Here is a 22970-nt window from a genome sequence, read left to right as displayed (position 1 = left end):
ATTATTCTGCTTGGAATTGTAAATGTTCAGTGCTCATTAGCTTCTGATTCTGTTTCCAAGTGAGAAAAGGCAATAAACATACACATTACAATCAGGACATGCTCTGTGTTTCTCTCCTTTTTCAAATCCTAAGAATATATCTGTATCTCTATACCTTTACGTATCTACATATCTTTTGATAACCACTCAATAACAGCTTTACACAAAGCTGCTCATTTAGTGACACTGTGTTAAATCATAGCACCTCTTAGAAACAAAATTGGCACGAGTATTTTTGCCTGTGATTAAATTCACATACTATCTTGCTATTGAAAAAAAGTCATAGGCATGCAAAGCACCCCTCCAAAACAGCACAGTGCAAAGGGGGATGCTTATTCTATCTGGAGTCTGTTTGTTTGGGCCAGGGCTGTCATTTTCCCATAGTGTCTTCATTTATTATGCTAACTGACTTTCCAAGGGCAGGCAGAAGGGTATCTGCTCTGTGAATTATTCTCGGTTGGGGGGCTTTTAAAAGCAAACCTATTTTGTGCCCAAACAAAACCAAAAATCAATGTGTTTCTTTTCAAAGATGGGAGGGTTAATACCATGGTTGTTTTGTTCCCATCCAGTTATGTAACCTTGGGAACTTGTTTCTTTGCTTTCAGGATTTGTACAAAACACATTAAAGCTAAACAATAGGCGGGAGTCATAGAAGCAACCCTGGAGCTGTGTCTTGGAGTTCGTCCTCCTGGGTTTGGGAATCTCCAATTAGTTCCATCTCAAGTGCTGACTCCCTGTGTGTGTGTGTGTGTGTGTGTGTGTGTGTGTGTGTGTGTGCTTAGTTAGCTGGCATGCAACACACTTCCCCAGGGTTGTTTCCTTTTTCCTGAGATATGGCGAAGGGTAAAGTGTCGGCGTCACATGGATACAAAGCATTTGATTAATGTCCAAGTCACCGCTGTGGCTGTCGGAGCTGCCTCTCCTCCAGCCCCGGCCGCGTGAGGCCAGAGCCATGGGGCTCAGCCTACAGGTCCCGGGCAGGGGCCATCTCCTTGTCTGCTCAGAGCCTCGCGCCTCCCGCGCTGGAGTTCCAGCTAGCGCACTCTACTCTCACAACACCCCAGCCTCTCCCCGGCATGTAAAGTCGCCCATACCCCCTCCGACTTCTCAGAGGCAGCAACTTTCCCCTCTGGCCGGTGCGGGGCGGGGCACCAGTCGGCACGCGGCATAGCGCGCAGGACCGCAGCCCTGCGTCCCGCCGCCCACCGTGACCAATGAGAGCCGCGGGGATGCCAGCGCCGAGAGCGCCCAGGACCTGGAGAAACAGCTTCGCCTGCGCCTGTTGCATGCTCAGCGAGCTCCAGAAGACCGAGCGGGACTATGTGGGCACGCTGGAGTTCCTGGTGTTGGTGAGTGTGTCCCCGCGCGGCGAGGCAGGGGGTGGCGGGCGGCGCGAGGCGCGGATCCCGGAGAGGCCGCTGGAAGCGCGCGTGGCATTGTCTACTGGGGACGGGGTACCGCTCCCAGCGTCGCGGGACCATGAACCCGCGCACGGACACTATGCTCGCCCGCGCGTGGACCCCGGGCGGGGCTGTTTCACGCCTGGACACGCAGTGAGTTTGCCAGGGCCTTGGAGATAGGCGGGCTTGAAAAGTTAGCTCCAATGGGAGAAGGCTCTTGTCCCCGGAATCCCTGCTTACCCCATCTTTCCTCACTCTTTACCCCGTCCCCGGCTGCCTTATGTAATTTTTTTACCCTCTTCTCTTCCTCCCCTGGGATTTTAAGACTTTGGCTTGGTGATTAAAGTCAGTTTACCACATTCAGGCACATTTAGTTAAAAGAAAAAAAAAAATCCTTGATTGCTTTAGAGCTTGAGTTCATTATTCAGATTAGATGGCAGCGAAGTCCCTTAGTTATAATAATCTTTGAAACATAGGATTCTGGCGGGGGCTAGAGAAGGAGCAGCGGGGTTATGATCTCTGGCGGCTGTTGGCTATTAAAGCCACCTGTGGTGCTTACCCTGTTCTAGCTCTGCAGTCTCCTACCCCCATCCTCCATCCCGGGTTTAAATTTGCTCCCCGCTCAGCTTCTGGATTCTCTGTTCACACTGAGCCCAGGAGAGTAGTATAATAAAACTAGTGTCAAAAAACTTCAAGATTTCATAGAAAGAACTGGCAGGAACTTTGTTTCAAAGTTTCAGCTTGACGTATTGGAAGGCTGCTCTGGAAACGTTTCATTCATTTTAGAGCCAGAAGGGGCAAAACTGAGTGAAAGAAACTTCTGAGACATCACTCAGAAATTGAATTTTTTCTATTCATTGTTGCAAAGACAAAAGAGCATTGGCTCCTTTCCACCCAGATGCCTGGGCGAGCATAGGACTGAGGAGCTCTTAGCCTTTGCAATCTAACTCACATCTTCAAACCTACTGCTCCTTCCACCTCCGTGTTGCATGCCCTCGTGGTCCAAAGGGAAATGTTTCAAAGGCCAAAACTTTCCGCTCAGTGTTCTGTAAGATGTAAACTTTCTGCTTATAATTATGGTAGAGGAATTCACTTCTTTGCTATGTCAAGAAGGAGAGAACAATGTTTCAACACAGGTTGACTTCTGGTTGACTTCTCAAATTAAAATCAGTATACCTGAGCCCCTGGGGCCACATTCTTTGGAAATATTTAGATATTTGAGAATATATGGGTAATTGGTGATAAATTGGATTGTTGTACACTTCCATGCAGCAATGTTCTAAAAAGCATGTTTTTAAGATTTGACTTTTTTTTACAAAGTTATTACAATATTATTGACTATATTCCCTATGTTGTATGTTTCTATGACATTTTATAATCAGAAGTGTGTACTTCTTAATCCTCTTCATCTATTTCACTTATCCTCCCACTCCCCTCCCTGCTGGCAACTGCTTGTTTTTTCTCTGTATTTATGAATCTGTTTTTCTTTGTTGTTGTTTGCTTGTTTTGTTTTTTAGATTCCACTGTAAATTAAATTATATGGTGTCTTTCTGTCTGACTTACTTCACTTGGCATACTACTATCTGTGTTGTCACAAATGGCCAGATTTAATGCTTTTTAATGGCTGAGTAATATTCCATTGTGAATTTCATATTCTATTCCATACCACATCTTCTAGATCAATTCATCTATAGATGGATGCATAAGTTGCTTACATACTGTAAATAATGCTGCAACAAACATAGGTGTACATATATCTTTTTGAGTTGGTGTTTTCATTTTCCTCAGGCAAACGCCCAGAACTGGAGTTATGAATCATATGATACTTCTATTTTTAATTACTTGAGGAACTTCCATACTGTTTTCCAAAAGGGCCCCACAAATTTACATTACCACCAACAGTGCATGAGGGTTTCCTTTCCTCCATGTCTTTACCAACACTTGTTATTTCTTGTTTTTTTGATACTAGCCATTCTGACTGATGTGAGGTGGAGATTTGACTTTTAATAGCTTCAGATTTGCCTTTCATGAAACTTCACTGGTGACAAAGTCCTTTGACTTTTGAAAAATCTGAGCCACTTCTTAAACTGTATTAGTTACTTCTTTCTAGAGGTATATGAAAAAAGTACTGTGTAGAGTCCTGAATTGTAGAAATAGAGATCTAACCTAATCTACATCAAAAACTAATTTGTTGATCTTTATTTAATATATGCGTTTTTCCTCTAACCTTAGCACTTGATTATTAAAATTGAAAACTTATTGCTAGATAGAGTTGGGTAAGAAATTGTGGGAGGGGACACATGGGTGGCTCAGTTGGTTAAGCATCTGCCTTTGGCTCTGGTCATGATCCCAGGGTTCTGGGATTGAGCCCCACATTGGAGTCTTTGCTCAGCAGGGAGCCTGCTTCTCTCTCTGCCTGCTGCTTCCCCTGCTTATGATCTCTCTCTGACAAATAAATAAATAAAATCTTAAAAAAAAAGAAAAAAAAAAGAAATTGTGGGAGGTATAAAGTAAATTAATTATATGTCCCTATTTACAAGTAGTTCATTTAATGATTTCATTCTTCTTATTTCATTCAGAAATTATGGACTCTTCCACTTTTATTTTTCTTTGTCCATTATTTTGTGCACGTACATCCAGTACTTATGCACAGACATGTTCACACACACACAAACACACTAATTGGCCTGTCATCCTAAACAAAAGTTTACCCTGACTTCTTTTTAATCATAATCATTGAAAGCCTCAGATCTACTTGTAATACACTTTTAGATTTTCTTTTCTGAGTATTTATTTTTTCATTATTATTTATAGTAACACTGAATATGCATGTATTATTACTTGTTCACCTTCTGTTGATGTAGTCAATCTAGTTCTAACTTTAACGTAAGCTAATAATATACCAAGCTTTAAAAATATTCAAACTCTTTGGCCCGGCAATTCTTTTTCTAGGAGTCCATCTTGAAGGACTGATCAGAAATGTAGACAAACCATAAAAGTGATTTTTAAAAAAAGTTAGCACTAGTATTAAATAAGGGGTACATTTGTTGTAAAAAATCTGGTAGTGCATTTCTAAGTCAAATGTAAATATTTGTTAGATTAGTCATTGTTTTAGATTTCTGTCATTGTTTCAGCCATTAACATGCAGTAAGGGTAACTCTTATTTTTATTATGAAGAGATAGAAAATGTATTTTTAGTTTTATCAAGAACATATTTTTGACTTACAAGCCCATAAATAATCAAACAAAATTGTATTTTTTCTCTTGATGAAATGATCATATGACCTGAAGGGGAAAACTTTTCATACTAAGATCTTTTTTTTTTTTTTTTTTTTTAAAAGATTTTATTTATTTATTTGACAGAGAGAGAGATCACCAGTAGGCAGAGAGGCAGGCAGAGAGAGAGGAGGAAGCAGGCTCCCTGCTGAGCAGAGAGCCCGACGCGGGGTTCGATCCCAGGACCCTGAGATCATGACCTGAGCCGAAGGCAGCGGCTTAATCCACTGAGCCACCCAGGCGCCCCCATACTAAGATCTTTTATACTTCTTTTTCTTTTAAAGATTTTTAAAAATTTTATTTGAGAAAGAAAAAGAGCATGTGATCATGAACCAGGGGAGAGGCAGAGGGAGAAGGAAAAGGAGAAGCAGAGTCCCTGCTAAGGGGAGCCTGACTGGGGTTCTATTCTAGGACTCTGGGATTAAGACCTGAGCATTTAACTTCACAGTTAAATCAGTTAACCTGAGCTTAACTGACAGAGTCACCCAGGTACCCCTAAGATCTTTTATACTTCTAATTCCTTTCTGTTCTCATTTCCAACCCTTTCATTTTTTAAAGTGAGAACAACTTTCCCACCCCACAGATAGCTGGTATATAGAGTGATTCTCGCTTCCCATGGGATCTCTGGCTTCTTTTATTTCTTACTAGCCCTTCTATCCTTTTGTATTCCCACTGGGCTTTCAGGGCTCCATTCCTTGAGGAAACTTCATAATCCTGTCCTCTCTGCTGTCCCCCCTACCCCATCCCAGGCTACAGTGCTCACTGCTTTGTAGTTTCTTCTTCCCTGCACCAAAGGAGACTTATACATGTATGTGTTTACTTTGGTCTCATTCTATTAGAATGTAAGCTTCTTGAGGACAGGCCCATATTTTACTTGTGTGTTTTTCCACAGAATTTTGTGCAGTGCTTGTGAAATCATAGGCCATACCAAGATCAGGATGTCTTCCCAGACCCATCTGAGTGAACAGAAGAAGGGCAGAGCAGGGCCAGCTTCATGGGTGTGCATGCTGTGCGCTTTGCTCTGGGCTTCGTACTCAGAAGGACCTGGAACTTGGTTTAGAACTCTGCTAACACTGTCTTGAAATTTGTGCTAGTTTTATCTTTGAACTTGTGTTTTACAAGTGAAGTCCACTGGGATAGTAGATTGTGAGTAGAGCTAATATATGAAAGAAAGAGAAAAGCTTTATATTTTAATACCTCTTTTTTTTAAAGACTTTATTTGACAGAGAGAGAGAATGAGAGAGGGAACACAAGCACGGGGAGAGGGAGAGGGAGAAGCAGGCTTCCTGCTGAGCAGGGAGCCCAATGCAGGGCTCAATCCCCTGACCCTGGGATCATGACCTGAGCTGAAGGCAGAGGCTTAACCAACTGAACCACCCAGGTGCCCCTATTTCAGTATCTTTAATAACACATTTCCCCCTGCTTTTTGAGCAAAAGGCCTCACACTTTTATTTTGCACTGGGCCTGGAAAATCTTGTCGACACATTTCACTCTGGCATTGTGGCCGGATGGCTGTGAACACTTTTGTCTAAAATGGGACACTTCTGAGGGTGAAAGGGAGTGTTATTAATAATTACACTGGGAAACAGATGTAACCCTGGAGTGTTCCTGGCAAATCAGAATGTGCTGTTCTTCCACATTGCGGGCACATGAGTTACATGTCTTGTCATAAACAAAAGATTTTGAAGTTTGTTACCTGTCTAGACGCTGACCTCAGATAGCCCAGAATCTGGGTCCTGTCTCTAATTTACTAGTTAAATTAGGAATGGACACATTCCTAAACTTTTCAAGCCCCATTTTCTTCATCTCTAAAACGGGGAACCAATAGCATTTCTCAAGGTTGCTGTAAGGATGAGATGATGGATGCTTTGGGCTCTGCCCAGTCCCTGACTTACGGGAGTGCCCTATATATGGTTACTGTTATTTCTTCTGATGCTACAGTTGCTACACAGAGGTACCCATACTGGTCAGCCTTAGTGTCTAATTTTTGCATGGGTGATATTCCTCTTTATACTTTCTGTCTCTGAGTCTCTTCTTTACTTCTTCCCCCAGTGTTTCCCCTTCTTTGCATGTAGTCCTTCTTCCCATGATATTCTTATTTTTTAAAAGATTTTATTTATTTACTTGTCAGAGAGAGAGAGAGCGAGCGAGTGCACACACAAGCAGGGGGAGTGGTAGGAAGAAGGAGAAGCAGACTCCCTGCCGAGCAGGGAGCCCAGTGTGGGACTTGAACCCTGGAATCATGACCTGAGCCAAAGGCAGACACTTAACCAACTGAGCCACCCAGGTGTGCCCCATGATATTCTTATACATACTCTGTTGACTTAAAACTGTAAGAACACTTTGCAGTCTATAAAACAACAACCATAGTTAGTATGCCATTTTACAGTTTATAGTAAATAGTTGCATATTTATTATCTGATTTGGGTTAATATATATGCCTCTTACTCTTTCAAATGGTGCTCCCTAGAGTTCCAGGGTTCTGTGGTTTGGCTTCAGGGTTCTGTGGTTTGGCTGTCATAGAGGGTGAGCAGGAACTGAGTTGGATGGTTTCAGGCTTTCCACTCAACCTCTCCTAGCACAGCCCCACCTTCTTCTGATTTGTGCCTTTGCTAAAGCAGTTAGAAAAGCCTCTTACCTAGATAGTAAACTCCAAGAGAACAGGAGTGGTGCATTTTTCTCTTAGGTACAGTTTTCTTGGCCTAAATATAGTGGTGTGTAAATAGGTACACAGGGAAACAAACAAATCAAACAAAAGCAAACACACAGTTTGAATGAGTCCAAAAACAACTTCCTTCAGTCACGGTCTAACTTTTTTCAGGCAAGGATAAATGAATTCAACACATTACCTTTAGGTTTGTGCTATCCCGGCTGAATTGTGTGATCGTCAAATTCATATGCTGCCATCCTAACCCTCAGTATACAAATAATTACAATGCCATGTGGGCGAGGCAATGATAGAGTAATAAGCAAAGTTGCATGGAGGCATTAAGGGGCCCCTTCAGTCCGGGGTCAAGGGAAGTTTTGGGAAAGAGGTGACGGATAGCTTCTGAGGGATGAGGAGAATATGCCAGACTGGGAAGACAGCTAACTATCCATCCGGAAAGAGCAGCGTGTTCCGTGTGACCTTCATATGACATTTTGGGGCTGCTGGCATGACGGTGCATAGGCGATGCTGACAACTCTTTGTTGACGGAGACTGATAAGTTCTACATGCTTTTTGGATACTTTTGGGTATTGGTAGGAGGTGAAGTAAGTTCAGTCCAGTTTGAGAAGGATTGTGTGTTTAAGAATTCTTTCTCCCAAGACAACTATCATATGATCTCCCTGATATGAGGACATGGAGAAGCAACATGGGGGGGTAGGGGGATAGGAGAAGAATAAATGAAACAAGATGGGATTGGGAGGGAGACAAACCATAAATGACTCTTAATCTCACAAAACAAACTGGGGGTTGCTGGGGGGGAGGTGGGATTGGGAGAGGGGGAGCGGGCTATGGACATTGGGGAGGGGAGGCGAACCATAAGAGACTATGGACTCTGAAAAACAACCTGAGGGTTTTGAAGGGTCAGGGGTGGGAGGTTGGGGGAACAGGTGGTGGGTAATGGGGAGGGCACGTTTTGCATGGAGCACTGGGTGTTGTGCAAAAAGAATGAATACTGTTACGCTGAAAAAATAAATAAAATGGAAAAAAAAAAAGAAAAAAAAGAATTCTTTCTCCCTTTCTTTCTTTCTCTCTATTTTTATTATTTATTTGAGAGAGAGAATGAGAGAGGAAGAGAGAGAGAGAGTATGAGGAGGGGAGAAGCAGACTCCCTGTTGAGCAGGAAGCCTGATGCTGGACTCGATCCTGGGACTCCATGATCATGACCTGAGCTGAGGACAGTCTCTTAACAAGCTGAGCCACCCAGATGCCCCAAGAATTCTTTTTTTATTTTTATTTTTTAAGATTTTATTAATCTATGTAAAAGAGAGAGTGGGGGAGAGAACATGAGCAGGGGGAGGGACAGAGGGAGAAACAGACTTTCCACTGAGCATGACCTGAGCCAAAAGCAGACACAACTGAGTCACCCAGGCACCCTTATTTGAAGAATCCTGACTTTAACTAAAAGTAGTAGGAAATCAATTGTGAGGGGACACCTACTGTCCTGTTAGTAATAAACAAATTTGAGAGCTCCAAAGTTGGCACCGGAAAAGGATGTCTTGTGGGATAAAGTTACTAGGCCAAGATTTCCTGAATCACTGTATCTGAATTTCACCTTGGGATTCCTTCTCTCTGTTCCCTATGTCTACGACCTCTCTGGTCCTCAGCAATCCACTTAAGCATACAGAGAAGACCTTTCCTTGCTTCTCTTAATCTGGGACATGTTATAATCTTCAAAACATTATTCTTGAGTAGGGAAGAACAGAGGCCAGTAATCCTAGAAACAACATGAAACACAAACATAGTCCAACTTGTATAATAGAGATTCCTGCTCCTAACAAGGTGATCTTTCAGGGCCGGAGACTCGGAACTATTTTTATCTTAAGTCCCAAGGTAGTTCCTAACTGACCCCCTGGCTGGGCACTACTCCTGGGCTGACTTGGGGGAGTGCTTTGTTTTCTAAACATTAACTTGAACATGTATGTATGAGGATGGCCTCAGGACACTGCCCTTAGGATGTCTTGAGTCTCGTAGTGAATACACCTTCATCCATAATTCAGATATTTGGAATATTAATCATTATGGCCAGAGCCTACTCCCTATACAAAGGAATGTATTTTTAGTCTTATGGTTTCATCTGCATAGTTGTACCTTATTATAATGCCATTAATATAAGAATAGTATCTACTGAGATTAGCTTTGTTTCCCAGCAAGAGAATTCTGTCAGTAGGATTGAGGAATGAAGACTGGAGTCTGGTTCCCATTGGGAGCTTCTGCCATTGTATTGGTCCAGGTAAGAAATGTGGAATGTCTGATTTAAGACGGAAGCAATGAAGAAGATAAAAAAAACAAAACAGAATAAAAACCAAATAAACCACAAACAGGAAAACAAGCACCCACAAACTAGGAGACATCCTTGGTTGGAACTTTTGGTAGGTGTGTTCATTCAGAAGTGGAGGTTTCTGTAGAAGGGAGAACATTGTGTGGAACTTCAGCCTGTAGTTTGAAAACAAGATGAATACAAGGGACAGAAGAGCATTGGGAGGTGGAAAAAGGTGAATTTGGTTTTGGACTCGCTGGGCTGCAAATTCTGCTGTTTTTGAAGATATGAATATGAAAGTTAAGAAAGAATTTGGGGGGCGCCTGGGTGGCTCAGTGGTTTAAGCGTCTGCCTTCGGCTCAGGTCATGATCCCAGGGTCCTGGGATTGAGCCCCACGTTGGGCTCTCTGCCCAGCAGGGAGCCTGCTTCCTTTCCTCTCTCTCTGCCTGCCTCTCTGTGTACTTGTGATCTCTGTCTGTCAAATAAATAAATAAAATCTTTAAAAAAAAAGAAAAAAAGAGAAAGAATTTGGGGCAAAAATTAGAGTTCTAGAAATTAACTTATCATATTTTTTTGAAGTCATCAGGTGGATGAGATGCCCTAAGGGGATGAACTTGAGGAAAAAAGCCATAGAGACACAGGGTAGGTTGTTGGAAAGCCAGCATTTGAAGGATGGAGGAAGAAGTAGATTGCATTGGTGACCCAGACTGAGCCATCAAAGGTTGAAACAAAGAACCGGGAAAGAGTGATCTCTTGAAATCCAAGGAAGGACTTAGTAGTACCCAGGAGAAAGTCTTCCTAGAACTTTTGAGAAGTAGGTGGTGGGAAGACTGAAAAGGCCCCTGGATTTGGCAATTAAATGCCTGTCATTGGGCTTTAGTTCAGGAGTGTGTGAGCAGTAGACTGACAGACAATGAGCTGAGACCCCAGTGGAAGCTGAGGGATGAAGACCAGTGGAGAAAAAACTATACTGAGACTTTGTCAGTAAATGTAAGGGGAGAAGTAGGTTAGTAACAGAAGCAGGTGATTTTGTCGAGGGATGTTTGAGGAACTGCCATGTCACTAGGAGATAAAGAGGATCCTTGGCAAGATTCACTGCCACGAAACACCCACAACAACACATCGTTGCAGACTGTAATGCCAAGAGTGGGCCGGCTGTCTTGGATACTTTTAAATTTCTGCTGCTTCTCTAGTGTAGCATGTGAGGAACTGCTGGGATGGCCTTTGTGCCTCCTTTTGCACACTCACCAGCATCCTGCTGGGACAGTAGGGTGTGGTGCATGGTACAGAGCATGGGTTTAGGGAATCTGATGACCTGGGTTAAAGTCCTGGCACTGAAACTTACAAACTGTGTGTAACTTTGGGCAAATTACATAGCCTCTTTATGCTTGGTTTCATATTTGGAAAATACATTTAATAATATCTCACAGGCTGGCCTCAAGTTCAAATCAGCTTCTGTAGGTATAGTGCTGATAGGTAGTAAGGCTTTCCTCTTTTTCCTTTCTCGTCCTGCCTCACAGACAGAGTCTGGTGGTTGTTGAGGCTACCTAGCCTGCTTCTGGGCCCTTTCTCTTCCAGCCTGGAAGCATACTGGAGGTTTTAATAGATAAGTTTTAATAGAAAAGTCCTGAGGAGGCTGGAGAGGCCTTCAGGATTGCTGGTGAGGTGTGGTCTTCCAGGAGGAGAGGGAGTGGTAAGGGTGTGGGAGATGCGGGTTGGGAGTGTGTGGAAGGTGCAGAGTAGTTTGCCTCTGGGAGGAACAAAGGAGGCAATGCCTAGAGTTATTTTAGAGGAGAGGGGAGTTGGAGGTTTCTGCCTGGTGACCTTTACTTTTCTATGAAATTGAACTATTGTTTTCTTTGTGTTCTGTTTTGTTTGTTTTTGCTGAGAGTAAGGCCTATGAAGACAGTGGTAAAGATTTGAAACATACACTTTCAAGAACAGTAAGGGGAACTGAACTCAGGTATCTGAGGTTGGATGTCTGACTGTCTTTGTGTAATCATTCTTTTATTTATTTATTTATTTTAAAGATTTTATTTATTTGACAGAGAGAGATCACAAGTAGGCAGAGAGACAGGCAGAGAGAGAGAGATAGAGAGGAAATAGGCTCCCTGCTGAGCAGAGAGCCCAATGTGGGACTCGATCCCAGGACCCTGAGATCATGACCTGAGCCGAAGGCAGCGGCTTAACCCACTGAGCCACCCAGGCACCCTCTTTTATTTATTTTTGCTATGATTTTTAACAATTTTATTTATTTATTTGAAAGTGGGGGGGAGAGAGAGCATGAGCGGTGGGGGGAGAGATAGAGGGAGAGGGAGAAGTAGATTCTTCTGCTAAGCAGGGAGCTCAACGAGGGTAGAGGGGGGAATGACTCAATCCTAGGACCCTAGGATCATGGGATCATGACTGAGCCAGAGCCAAAGGCAGAAGCTGTTTAACTGAATGAACCACCCAAGCACCCCATGCGTATTCTTTTAAAAGTGACTTTCTTAATGCAACATATAAATTTAGAAGTCAAAATAGAGAAGTAGCTTCACCTGATTTCTTATATTATGACTAGGTTCAAATATTGGAAATAATGACATAATCATTTTTTTAAACCATGACACAAATTGTGTAGAACTTCTGTATTATTACATTTAATGCACACAGCAATTACTATGCACATTCTTTTGAAAAGGAACATTGATTTATCTGGCAACATTTTGATAACATTACATTTTTTTCTCAGTACTGTCTTTTAGCATTGTTCTGTTGAGTGTTCTCTTATTATATACCTGGTTTATACTTTAATTCCAAATAAAATTGTTATATTTGAGTTTTGAGTACAATTAGTTTAACCTAAAAATAGTTGTTTCTGTTTACATGAATTCTTTAAAATTATTATCTATAATATTTACTTTTCATAATAGATGAATTTTTATTCTCAGTGTATTGTAATTGCATTAGCTATATTAAAATCAAGATTTCTTTGACTTATTATATTATTGCCTCAAACAATAACAAATTCAAAATCACCCCTTAATAAATGTTTCTTTGCTTAAAACTATTGTTGGGCCAATTTTCAAATGGTGTTCAGTATATTCATTCAAATCCTGAGACATCTTATAAAAACTTTTTTTTCAATTTTTCCCATTCTCTGAACAATCATTGAATTTTATCCAAGAATTCAATGATTGTAATTTTAAGAAAATTGATATGTTAAGTTGAGGTTATGGTTTTTAAACATCTCTAGTTAGTATAGATAACTTCAGACTTTGATTCCATGCATAAATTTGTAGTATTCTAGCCTTACCATATAGCTAAGCATACTGTACAAAAAAGGACCTGTGTTGTTGGAGAGTAGCTAAGCCAAGGACATTATGTTCTGTCATCAATGTGAAATGAGTATTTTCCATTAAAAGACAACCCCTTCACTTGGAAAGGTTAAATGGTATAATACTTAAGAAATGACGGCATCGGGTTAAATTTAGAATACTGACATAAAAATATTCTCTGGGTTAATAGCAAAAATACAGTAATATAGAATATGAATGAGTAAACATTTTTATTTATTTTAAAACTTTGTTTCTCTGGGAGAGTCGCCTAAGAGTTGATGTCTGTGTTTGACTTTGCTTTGCTACTTTTGTTATTTTAATTATCTATTGAAGTTGTCTTCTTGACAGTAGAAGAGGCTTTATAGATGGTGACACATTTTCAGTGATTGTGCAAGAAATGTGGATGTTTTCCTTTGCTGCCTGGTAATGCTTCACCTTGGCCTCGCTTTCATGCTCCTTTGGTTTCTAGTTTTTTTCTTGTTTGAGACTATTGCCCCAAAGAAACAAATCTTAGGATTCCAAAAATAACATCTCCCATTCCAAAGTTTTTTTTTTTTTTTTCTGTCAGTAGCACTTGGGGGAGAGCTATGGAAAGACATTTTATCATCTAGATGTTAGTCCCATACTTGCATATTCCAAGATTGCTTTAATAGTTCATTATTTCCCCAGAACTAAAATTATGGAAGGAAAGGGAATTTTCATTTTCTACACTGTGTGTCTGTGTGTTGGCTTTTGTGTGACTTTAATATATTTTTATATGTTATGTAGGAATATTTTTGTATTCATATATTTATTCTACTAAAAATTTTTGAATATTTTAAACACTTTATGCCGGGGTTTCTAGTATCTCTTGAATAATGAGATGTCTGGCAGAGATTTCTAATCGCTCCCAATGTCCAATATTCTTTTCTTCCATAGTGATAAAAGTTTTAGCTCAGGCCATGATTATCTAACTTAAGATTGCATGTCTCAGCCTCCCTTGCTGTTAAGTGTGAGCCTATGAATAGGGTCTGGGTAGTGGGTTGTGAGCAGAAGTGGCATGGGTAACTTCCAAGGTGTACCTTGATAATGGAGGAGTATGCACTCTCTCCCTTCTCCCTGGGTGGTGTGAGGATGTGATGGTAGGAAATGAGGCAGCCATTTTCGACAATGATTTCATTGAAATGGAGTCACATGTTGAGGATAACAGAACAACAAAACAGAAAGAGTCCATTTCTTTACTAAAACAGTCTAACTGGTATCCTGTCAAAAATGGGTCTGTAAAAATAAGTCAGTATTTACTTAACTCTGCCCTAACATCATCTTTTTTGACATTTTTACATTGTGCTTCCAATTTTTCACTGATTTATGCAAATTATTAATGAATTGGCAAACTTTAATCGATTTTTCTGCCTTTGTCTTCACTGAGTAATCCTAACGTTTTAAATTTATTTCTAGCTTTTCTTTAATGAAAGTTCACCAGTGATTTCCCTGGAATACACTAAAACTACACTCTCTTTTGCTCTTGGTAAACTTTCTTTTTTTGTTGTTAGAAAAAGAACAGTATATTTATTTATTTATTTTAAAGATTTTATTTATTTATTTGACAGGTGGAGATCACAAGTAGGCAGAGAGGCAGAGAGAGAGGAGGAAGCAGGCTCCCCGCTGAGCAGAGAGCCCGATGCGGGGCTCGATCCCAGGACCCTGATATCATGACCTGAGCCCAAGGCAGAGGCCTAACCCACTGAGCCACCCAGGCGCCCCAAGAACAGTATAATTTTTAACCTATGCTTCTATATTTTTTTTTCCTGAAGGCCAGGTTTTGTGTGTTTGTTGTGTATATTTGTAAGAACATTTGTTCAGCTGCTTTGACTGAGGTTAAACAACAGTGGTTTAAACAACACGGATTGTTTGTGACTATGAAAGCCGTATGTAATCAACATGGCTTTTTGTGTGTGCGTTCTGTCTTGGAGCTCTGCTTATTTAATTTTTCAATTCGATTGCCTAACAGTATTTCAGAGGAGTAAGCAGCTTGGCTCTATCAGGTCATTGAGTATCCCATTCCTTCTATCTTATTGCTCCACCATCCCCTAGGACCCATTAAATCAAAGTCTATAGGAGAGAGAGCCAGGCATCAGTATTTTATATAGTTTCTCCAGGTGGTTCCAATGTGCAGAAGGTTGGAGAACCAATACACGAGGGTCTTCTTGTCCATATGGTCGAAGCTGGCTTACAGACCCCTTTCTCATTTCAGCTCTAAGGGGACAGAGGCAAATTCCACACATCACTTTCAATCTCATCCCCTTGGCCAGAACGTCATTACATGGCTGAACCAGCTGCAGGGGAGACTGGAATAGTGCTATCTAGTTGGGTAGCCATGTATACGGCTGAAATTTGGGAAGTTCTGCACTAATATGAAGAAGTAGAAAATAAATATTGAGGAGCAAGGTGTAAAACTTAGGCTCCAGTGAAACATTAGGATTGGTTCTTTTTTTTTTTAAGACTTTATTTATTTATTTGACAGAGACACAGGGAGAGAGGGAACACAAGCAGGAGGGACGGGAGAGGGAGAAGCAGGCTTCCAGCTGAGCAGGGAGCCCGATGTGGGGCTCAATCCTAGGACCCTGGGATCATGACCTGAGCTGAAGGCAGATGCTTAATGACTGAGCCACCCAGGTACCCCTAGGCTTGGATCTCAGAAAATCATATATATTAATTCTTGGGTTCCTTTACTATAAGAATCTGTTCTACTTAACATATAATTTGGATTATTTCCCCCTAAACTAATATATTCTTGTCCACATAGAAATCTATCTAATATTTTATCTATCTCTTCACATATGTTTGTAAGAGCAATGTAAAGGGTTTTTTTTGTTTGTTTGTTTTTGTTTGGTTTTCGTGGTTTTTATTTTTGTTTTTGTTGTTTTATTTTCCCATTGGTTTTCACTACAGGAAGAATGAAGAGAGGGTTTGGAAATTTTGTAATTTACATGTTTGTAATTAAACATGTTTTTTTTCCTGAAGTCTCAAACAAATGATAAAACTGTCCCAGGAAAATCTGGAGATCATTTAATATGTCTTTGTTGTATGTCAGGCCCTGGATATTCATGTATAACTCACAACTCCTTTCAAGGCTTGTATCATTTTAACAAATACCTAAGTATAGTCTGGTTGGTTCCTCAGTGAGAGAGGGGGGATTCTGAGCCAATCCATTGTGCAGCTATTCCAAGAGGTTCTGCTGGTATTTACTGGCCCAGGCATTTCTAGATTGTGGGAGCACTGTGATTAATCAGGACTCAGAGAACCAAGGCAGATGTTGGGATCAGGGCGCAGAACTTGTTGACTCCGGAAGTACACAGAAGCTAGAAGTCGGGAAGGGACAGTAGTTCATTTCAGGCAAAGGAACAAGAGCAAAGGAGCAACAAGAATCGCCTGGTCAATCCAAGACAGGGGTCAGAGCCAGGCAAGCACTCAGGAGCCAACAATTACCCAGAAGTCAAGAGTTTCCAGGACAGAAATGAGGAAATGCAATGAATCATTTAAAAATAGACAACCTTAGTTCTACTGTTGGATATCTGTTAGTGTATATCATTGCTAAGGGTGATTTCAGTGTGGATCATTTTGGATCTCCATGTGCTTAATTACTTACTACTTACTCTTGGTTTTATGTGTTGAAAGTGGCTCATGGGTGTCCTCTATATGATTAAATCATATGCTATTTGAAACAGGGATTAAGTACACACATGCACACGCACACCCAGACACACATCCTCACTCTTCAGAATGTATGTATTGTTCTGCATTCAGTGGATTTTGTATAATTGGCGTTGGTAGAAAGCATTAATGTAATTAAAACACAGAGAAAGTGAACTATAATTCAAATGGTTGTTGTTCCTGGAAGTGCTCTATTTGCCAGGACTACTTCTTTTGATGGGATAGATGAGGGAGAGGAACAGGCATTGTGGTAATCCCAGAATGACGTTTGATAAATAAGCCACGTTCTATAGGTGGGGCCATTTTTCTTAGCTTCTAGCAAGGACAGTTAGCACAGCTGTGTAATCTTAGAGTCCAGAAGGGAATCATGCTATGGATAGATGAATATAGCTTTCAAATAAAATATGAGAAGTTGATGTTTCTCATGTATATTTTGAAATAATAATTCTCACATATAAATTGTACCTTCTCTGTATGGTGAAATTTTCTGAGGATAGCAAATATTCTTTGGGCTTTAGGGCTGTTTTTTTTTTAAATTATTTTATATTTAAAATTGACTTAATTATAAGGAATTTAATGAGTTATATTATCAGAAAAATTTTTTTTTTATTTGTTTATTTTCAGCGTAACAGTGTTCATTGTTTTTGCACCACACCCAGTGCTCCATGCAGAACGTGCCCTCCCTATTACCCACCACCTGGTTCCTCAACCTCTTACACCCCCGCCCCTTCAAAAGCCTCTGGTTGTTTTTCAGAGTCCATAGTCTTTCATGGTTCATCTCCCCTTCCAGTTTCCCTCAACTCCCTCTCCTCTCCATCTCCCCAAGTCCTCCGTGTTCATTGTTGTGCTCCACAAATAAGTGAGACCATATGATACTTGACTCTCTCTGCTTGACTTATTTCGTTCAGCATATCTCTTCCAGTCCCATCCATGTTGCTACAAAAGTTGGGTATTCATCCTTTCTGATGGAGGCATAATACTCCATTGTGTATAGGTACCGCATCTTCCTTATCCATTCATCCGTTGAAGGGCATCTTGGTTCTTTCCACAGTTTGGCGACCATGGCCATTGCTGCAATAAACATTGGGGTACAGATGGCTCTTCTTTTCACTACATCTGTATCTTTGGGGTAAATACCCAGCAGTGCAATTGCAGGGTCATAGGGAAGCTCTATTCTTAATTTATTGAGATTATCAGAAAATTTGAAAGTTTAGTTGATAACTTCAATAGATTCTTAATTTTAAACATTCACATTTCTATAGTTGAGTATTTGGTTCAGATTCAACTTTAATGGCATCAGAAAAATATATGCAAACCTAAATGAGAGGTCCAGGAAGTCAGCCAGGATATTTGAATAAAATCTTAAAAAAGAAAAAGTCTGCTAACTAGACTTAAAGAGAAAATTATAGCTTTACTATATTGTATTATATATTCTTTCTACAAACCATTTCTTTTCCAGCTTGTCAGTATTAAAGTTCCAATTATTCTGTGATATTCTAGAATTTTCTTTTCTAGAATTTAATTTTTGCCAAGTGAAATCTGTAGTAATTTTGTAATAAGTAAAGACAGAACTAAGCAATCAGTAAAAAAAAAAAAAAAAAAAAAAAAAAGGAATGGAATTGGAGTGATTTTTAAATTTATTTCAAAACCAACTTACATGTGAAAAACCTTTTAACAGTGCAATTTATGTCTCAGGTCAATTTAAAAAATACCTCTTTTAGGGGTGCCTGGGTGGCTCAGTGGGTTAAAGCCTCTGCCTTCAGCTCAGGTCATGATCCCAGGGTCCTGGGATCCAGCCTCGCATCAGGCTCTCTGCTCAGCAGGAAGCCTGCTTCCTTCTCTCTCTGCCTGCTTCTCTGCCTGCTTGTGATCTCTGTCTCTGTCAAAAAATAAATAAATAAATAATCTTTAAAAAAAAAACCTTTTTTATACTAGGCCTTATGATTTAGTCTCTTCAATAATTGTTTTAAAAGCATAAGATTCAGGTGTTTTGATTTTTTTTTTAAGATTTTATTTATTTATTTGACAGAGAGAGACACAGCAAGAGAGGGAAGAGAAGCCTGGGGAGTGGGAGAGGGAGAAGCAGGCTTCCCGCTGAGCAGGGAACCTGATGCGATGCGGGGCTTGATTCCAGGACCCTGGGATTATGACCTGAGCTGAAGGCAGATGCTTAACGACTGAGCCACCCAGGCACCCTTGATTCCTTTTTTAAAGACTTATTTATTTATTTGAGAGAGGGAAAGAGAATCTTAAGCAGACTCCCCACTGAGCACAGAGCCTGATTCCAGGATCAGTGGAGACCACCCCTGCCGAAATGAAGAGTCAGATGCCTAAGTGACAGAGCCACCCAGGCACCCCCAGATATATTTTTTTAAGATTTTATTTATCCATCTGAGAGCAAGAGAAAGCGAGAGAGGGAGAGAGCATGAGTGGGGTGAGGAGCAGAGAAAGCAGCAGATTCCTAGCTGAGCAGGTAGCCCCATGTGGGGCTTGATCCTGGGCCTCCAGAATCATGACCTGAGCCGAAGGCAGACACTTAACCAACTGAGCCACACAGGCCCACCAATTTTGATTCTTAATATTCCAGGGCATATTCATTAAGCACGTATTGCATGCCAATCACTGTTCTAGGCTGGGAGGAGGAGTTAAAAATCCCCTGTTTCATGGAGCTCCCTTTCTTTCTTTCTTTCTTTTTTTTTTTTTTTAAAGATTTTATTTATTTGATATATAGAGAGAGATCACAAGTAGATAGAGAGGCAGGTAGAGAGAGAGGGGGAAGCAGGCTCCCTGCTGAGCAGAGAGCCCGATGCGGGGCTCGATCCCAGGACCCTGAGATCATGACCTGAGCCGAAGGCAGAGGCTTAACCCACTGAGCCACCCAGGCGCCCCTGGAGCTCCCTTTCTAAAACAGTAGATACAAGATAAATGAGTGAACTATTTGGTATATTAGCTAGTTTAAATGGCAATGAGAATGAGTGAAGCAGATGGAGAATAAAAATTTGTGTATGTTTTTACATTTTATATAGGTTGGAAATTCAGAAAGTCACTCCTCTCTGCAAGGCTCTAAGAATATTTAAAAATAACTTTTTTATTTTTGTTTTTTGACACTCTTAACTCAGGCAGTACCTAAGAGGAAAGTGCTACTCAGGTCTCTTGTTCAGCTCTTCAGTATGATTATAATCTAATGATGAAATTAATTTAAAAAAAAATTTTTTTTAAAGATTTTACGTATTTATTTGACAGAGAGAGATCACAAGTAGGCAGAGAGGCAGGCAGAGAGAGTGAGAGGGAAGCATGCTCCCCGCTGAGCAGAGAGCCCGATGTGGGACTCGATCCCAGGACCCTGAGATCATGACCTGAGCCGAAGGCAGCGGCTTAAACCACTGAGCCACCCAGGCGCCCCTAATGATGAAATTAAACCCAGATATACATTGCTAATAAATTTAATGGAACAGATTAGCAATAGCTTAGTGAGTGTAAGACTTAAGGCTTTAACTAGTTAATTCTTTAGCTGTCATTTCTCGGTACACTGACTTTAATAGAGTAGGCACATGGTTTTTTGGAGGTTCAGCAAACTAACAATATATCTACCTCACCCTGTCACTGTTACATGTTTATGCCATTGAGAAGCTTATTTTGTAGAGTGTTTGTCAATACGGTTTCACATCCTGGCAGCTTTGTGTCTAGTGGGAATTGTAGCCCGGGTTAGAATCCATCACTGGTGGGAACCAGCCAGCTGAGCAGTGCACCACCTCGGGGAAGCTTCTGCTGGAAATGAAGTGTCCTTCAGCCGTGAGTGGACGAGGTGTGGAGGTGACAGGTTGGGGATCCTGAAGGTGCAGCAGGATCTCAAGCCAGTTTTATAACTGTTACCTTAGATAATCCCAGATGAGTTAAAGCTAAGGTATGGAATGCTTTTTTCCGTTTTATCCATTAAGGTCTTCCCCTGAGAGGAAAAAGGAAGGGTAAGGAGTGTACCTTGTAACCCCTCCCCATTCCTTGTTCGGATAGTATTAGCTCCCTTGTGGCCCTATAGAAGTGACTCCCTGGAGAAGTGTGGACAGCTGGAGGCAGCCCCTCTGTGGCCTATAAAGTGTCATTGGGAGCCACAGCCAGAGACTGTGGGGGAGGGAAAGGGTCACTTCAGGACTGTGGAAAACGCTCCCTTTCCCCTCAGCATCCTAAGGCCTTGTTTCTTGTGTTATTGTCAGTAGAGTCTGGGAGCTTGGATTCTGGTGCTGAAGTTTTTTTCCGGGTTAGTTCTATAAATGATATTTTTTAAGCAACCTTTTTGTGGAGTTTCATTCTTTAGTTCACTGAATTTGTAGCACAAAGGAACGGAAAGAGATTTATTGCTATCGTCATTACCAATTTCAGAATAGAAATTGGTGAGTATTATACTTACATTAGACTTTTAAAAAGTATAACTGAGGGAAAGGGATTCAGCTGGCTGTATTTTTTGATAAGGTTCTGTGCTTTCCTCTTCCGTTTCTCTTTAGAGACCGTTCTATGGCTAATACATCATAAATGTGAAAAGGAAGTGCAAACACAATTACCACAGAAAGTCAAAATCTCTTCCATTCACTTCTTTATGCTGTTTATGACTGTCTGCCTGATTGTTTCAAAGTAAGAAAAAGCTTGGGATTCTTATCTATCATTATCAGTGGCACTGGCTTTGAGTGTGTGGTGTGGTTCTGACAAAACTGGGACAAAATCAACCTTCATGCTAGCAGCCATTGTACCAAACTAATCACAAGAATGTGTGCAGAATATACACAGTGAGCTTTAAAGGCAAGTACATTTGTCTATGAGATAATGCAAGATACAATGCAAGGAGGGAGATCAGATATAGAATGAACATTCCGTTAACTCTGTAACAAAATATTCAGTGCCATCAGTAGCTCTTCCGTGGGGGCTTTGAGATTTTCTGCTCCACTCTGCTCAGTTTCTTAGTCCTCATCCAGTCCTGAAGCCCCCAGAGGAGGAGCTGAGAGCTGATGGGGCTCCTTAATCAAGAATACAGTGAATGTGGATGAAGTGATCCCTGGGAAACAAGGCTGGGTTTAGAATTTGGTCTAAGATAACATCTGGACATTTCAGAGGTCACAAAAGGAGTTGGGGTCAAGGATTAACACAGCTGAGGTCTGCAGTCTGTGACACAGAGCCAAGGAGCAGCTTTGGGGGATTTCTGCCATCTTTTACACTTGAGAAATATAGCTCCTACTCCTTAGCTCCTTCCCGTGCCCTCTGGTCTAGCCATACCCTCTCCCCTTTCACTTTCAGGTTCCTCTAGCAGACAGTTTTCCTGGACTGACCGGGTAGCTTTGAGTATGGGCTTCAGGCTTATGGTAACTTCTGAGGGGTGGATAATTCCATAATGATAAAGATTAGTATCAGTATTTGTAATCCAAGATGAGGTAGATTTTGACTGCTTTCATTAAACTTATTTCATTAGATGATTAGAATAATCATTTAAGCCATTTGGTTCATAGTTACTCCCTTAATGCATTTTTTTTCACCTAGAAAGGTTTACTAATGTTTTATGATTCTTGTATAATTTTGAAGAATATTTATCAGACTCAAAGAACTTCCCTGATAACTCGAGTCTGGTCTTAGCGACAAACTGTGCCATTTGGAAATGCTTGAAAACTTTCCTGACCACTTCTTTGAAGTTTGCTGTTTATTTTGATCAGCAGGTTCACTTGGCTACCCCTGTGGAAATGTTACAAGGGTCTTCTTTCAGTTCATTTCTGGTCCCAGGTTGACACAGATGAAGTGAGTTGCTCCAAACAGAAGCAACAGAGTTAGAGAATCTTCTGCCTATCATCTGAATCAGCCTTGCTTAACATCTTACAATTCCAGTTTCTATGGCTTGATTTGTTCTAATTCCCAGGACCTGGACTATTTCTTCTCCTTTTTATTCATACCTTTGCTATAATTTGTTTAGAAATTCAGGAAGTATGGAAGAAAAGTTAAGAGAGAAATCAGTTATCTCCATTTTAGGAAACCAAAGAGCAAAGTGGTTTTGTTTATTAATTTGATGTTGTATGTTTGAGTAACAGTTGTTGAGAGGTTAAGGTCTTTTTCACAGAGTCATAATCTCTGAATTTCACATAAAACAGTATTAGGTACAGAGAGAACTTAGTTTTCAAACTGCCACCCCAAACTGAAGACAAAAATGAGTAAAAAAAAAACAAACCCAAACCCCAAAACCTCAATGAGAGCTATTCCTATTGACATGAAGAAATACTGTAATGATCATCAGCCTTTCAACAACATG

General features: G+C 40.8%; 1 long non-coding RNA gene across 1 annotated transcript in view; it reads left to right on the top strand.

Annotated features, from left to right (window-relative positions):
• Positions 1 to 1263: 1263 nt before the first annotated feature.
• The window catches only part of LOC123936124, a 65421-nt gene continuing 43714 nt past the window's right edge, over positions 1264 to 22970 (top strand). The window contains exon 1 of the long non-coding RNA XR_006817083.1: positions 1264 to 1388. This is a non-coding gene — a long non-coding RNA (uncharacterized LOC123936124). The remainder of the gene's footprint in view (positions 1389 to 22970) is intronic.

This window comes from Meles meles, unplaced genomic scaffold (assembly GCF_922984935.1).
Source record: "Meles meles unplaced genomic scaffold, mMelMel3.1 paternal haplotype, whole genome shotgun sequence".
Classification (NCBI taxonomy): domain Eukaryota; kingdom Metazoa; phylum Chordata; class Mammalia; order Carnivora; family Mustelidae; genus Meles; species Meles meles.
The sequence above is the reverse complement of the archived record's forward strand: the minus strand, read 5'-3'. Positions and strand labels throughout refer to the sequence as shown.